Source organism: Carya illinoinensis, chromosome 10 (assembly GCF_018687715.1).
Source record: "Carya illinoinensis cultivar Pawnee chromosome 10, C.illinoinensisPawnee_v1, whole genome shotgun sequence".
Lineage (NCBI taxonomy): Eukaryota > Viridiplantae > Streptophyta > Magnoliopsida > Fagales > Juglandaceae > Carya > Carya illinoinensis.
In genome coordinates, this window is record NC_056761.1 from 13,369,080 (window position 1) to 13,372,899 (window position 3,820).

Below are 3,820 nucleotides of genomic sequence, written 5' to 3' on the forward strand. Positions count from 1 at the left end.
ATCAATATTAGTATCTTTATTTACTAACTCGGAGCCACTTACCAAATCCGCTCTCTGTACAATCCGTTCCACTAGTTGCTAGTATCACTGCTGACTTCAGGGGTTAGTCGACCCTTCAAAGCCTTGTACAATCCTGCTTGAATCAAGATATCCTTGACTTGTACTTGTCACAAGCCAAAATTGATTCTCCCATCAAATTTCGTCATTTCAAATTTGAAAAGATTTGAACCCCTACTTCCTGATATTATTTTGATGAATTTACTTTAAAAATTAATAGTACCTCACTAAATAAGTTTCTATAAAAAATTGGAAAGTCACAATGGACATATTTAAAATTTCCAATCTCCTAGACAGAACCTCCTTAGACTGTACGTATCCACACTATCACACCAAAGTTCCACACCACAAAAAAAACCTAGTGGCTCTGATATCAATTGTTGGAAATTTGGACCTCCATAATTCTTCCCCCTAGGATCTACCTTTTACTGGAATAACAAGAAAAATAGAAAATAATAACACAAGATATTTATGTGGAAACTTCAAAATATGAGAAAAACCACCAGACCCATAGAAGAAAATTTACTACGTGAAAAATTGTTACAATCACACAATTTTTCTGCTCACCCCAAACACACTCACCAAACCTCTCCACTAGCAAAACTTTAACTTTACACATCTTTCCATTTTTACAAAAATGGCTAATAGAGGAATTTAATTAAAATCAAAAGTTACTAGATAAGTTTTAAACTAGTATATTTAAACTAAGAGGCTAAGCCTCTTATTTATAAGCCTAAGGCATTGCTCTCCTTTACTTCTCATCCATGTTGGACTAAGAAAGGAGCACAAATTCATGTTTGCAGATCATGCTTACGTTATATAAAAATATGGATGCATGACTATATATATAGCTCAATACAAATTTGATTCAGTACTCAATTCAACTAAATGGATCAAATTCCTCAACCTTGACAAGTATAAATGAGTCATGTTGTATCATCCACTAACTTGCTTAATAAACCAATTATGTTGGATTGACTCTAATATATATGAGTTGTATCAGCTTATCTTCTAGCTATGTTTAACACAAATGGGTAGAATTGATCTGACTTGAGTAATTAAATAAAGTATAAATCATGTCAGTTATTTGTACTAACAATTTAATTGATGATAGAATCGATATCTATAACTGTAACTAGCTAATAAATGTATCCAAGTCCCAACTATTAAGCAGTTATTAAACATCCAAACAAAATAAAACAACATTCTAATAATATTCATCTACATAAACAAATATATAACACAAAAATTAGATTTTATTCCATATATAATTAAAAGCTCATACGTTTGATATGTTTGGGTTGGTAATGAGATAAGATGAGAAATTTTTAAAAATTCTCACAATTTTATTTACAAGCATCGCTCACACACACAACACTTTTTAATTGCAAATCTTGAACTTTTTCATCTAATTATTATTTAATCATTATAATTTTTACAAATTTTAAAATAAAATACTAAAATCAATGCAAAATTCTAAAATTTCAAAATAAAAATAATATTCAAACAAGTTTTAACTTAAAAATATTTTTAATTTAATTTTTTTTCTCTCAATTCTTAAAATTCAATAAAAAATCTTAACTCAAACTATTTCACTACTATTTACGAAACATCATCATTACTTAGTAATATGGTCTTAGCTGGGTTACTTTGTAATGAACATATTAAAATGTAATGTAGCCCATGTTTATACCAAAAAAGTTTTGAAGGCTTTTTATTTGGATGGGAAAATGTCTGAAGATGAAGTTTGGGGATTTGTGGTAGCCTGGGTGCTATTGAAAATGTGTATAATGGATGGATAAATTATATGAAAATATAGGGTTTATTTGAGTTTGTAGCAGTAGTGGGACGCATAACAAAAGTATGCTTGGACTATAAATTAAGATTTATTAGTTAATATTAAGGCAACTAATTCTTATGCAGCAGACTCTGCAACAAAGGACACACATGCTGCAGCAAATGGCACCAATGAGCACGATAGCATTACAAGTCAGCACTCCCACTCTGTAGCAAATGAATACCCAAGCACATGACACCTGTCTCCTTTTCAGAATATTCTACTACAATCATTTTGAGTAAATATACACCTTAGGATCAAATTGTAATCAGATTATACTCTTTACTACACTTGTATAAATATAGGTGGAAATGCAATGTAAAAGAGTGTGATAGAATTTTGAATAGAATGAAAAGAGGCTCTGCCTCAGAGAGGTCTTTCTTCAAACACTTAGTGTTTTTATTTCTTGGCTCACACCATAAATTCATTATGGTATCAGAGCTAGCTACTCAAGGACTAACGTCCATACATTTTTCTTCCCTCTGTTTATTTTATTTTTATTTATTTTTCTTTCTCTTATTCAAATCATGGCAAATCTCGAATCATCTTTTGATAACACACCTCCCCCTCCTCTTCCTCCTCCTCCTCTCTCCCCTTCGGCTCACCCCACCATTATTACATCATCTGCCCATTTCATCACTATTAAACTTACCCATGAAAATTACTTGTTATGGAAGGCCCATATTGTCCCTTTTTTAAAGGTCACTATTTATTTTCTTTTGTTGATGGCACCAATCCTCCTCCTCCAGCAATGGTTAACAATTTGCCGAACCCAGCCTACAGTATCTGGATTTTGCAAGACCAGTTAATAATCTCCACCATTAACACCTCTTTGTTTGACACCAGTCTTACTCAAGTCTTGAACTGTTCTACCTCTCAAGAGGTTTGGCACACTCTGCAGACCATGTTTTCAGCCCAATCCTCTGCACACATTATGCAAACCCAGTTTCAACTAGCCACGCTAAAAAAAGGCTCTGATTCTATCACTACTTATTTTAACAAGGCCACATCTCTTGCTGCAACTTTAGGCGCTATAGGCCAACCTTTCTCCAACTATGAGTTTGTCATTTACTTACTAGCAGGTCTAGGTAGTGAATATGAATCTCTTGTCACCTCTTTAACAACACAACCTGACCCCATTTCTACTCCTCAAGTGTTTAGTTATCTTTTGAATCATGAGTCCCGTATTACACATCAAACTAATGCTCTACTTTCAGGAACCTCTATTGTAGCTAATTCCACAACTCGCCAACCAAACTTCAGTTCAACTTCAAACCGCGGTTGGGGATTTTCTAAAGGACGTGGTAGAGGCCGTGCTAGCTCTCGTGGAGGTCGTTCTCAGATTTCAAACTGTTACTCGCCTGGACCTGTCTGTCAAGTCTGTCAATGAGCTGGACACTTAGCTCTTACTTGCTACTATCAGTTCAACCATTCATATCAAGCCCCTCCTCCTCAATCCATTACTGCCAACTACAGCTCAGTGCCCCCTTCGTCACCTCTGTCTAGCAAATGGTTCCCAGATACGGCAGCTACGAACCATTTCACTTTTGATTTTACCAATCTGAATCTGGATGCAGCATCGTACCATGGCCCAGACCAAGTTAGCATCGATGACAATAGCACTCTTCCAATCCAAAATATTGGTTCAGCTCAACTTCAGTCTTCCTTTGGCAATTTCTTACTTCACAAGCTTTTTCATGTTCTGTCCATTACTTGCAATTTAATTTCTGTCTGACAGTTTTGTCTTGACAATTTTGTATTTTTTGAGTTTCACTCTGATTGTTTTTTTGTGAAGGATTTGCGCACCCAGGCTCTTCTTCTTCAGGGCCACGTTAGGAAAGGCTTATATGAACTACCCGCTGGTGTTTCTACCTCCACCACCCCACTAGCAATGCTTGATGAACGGACATATTCTCATTATTGACA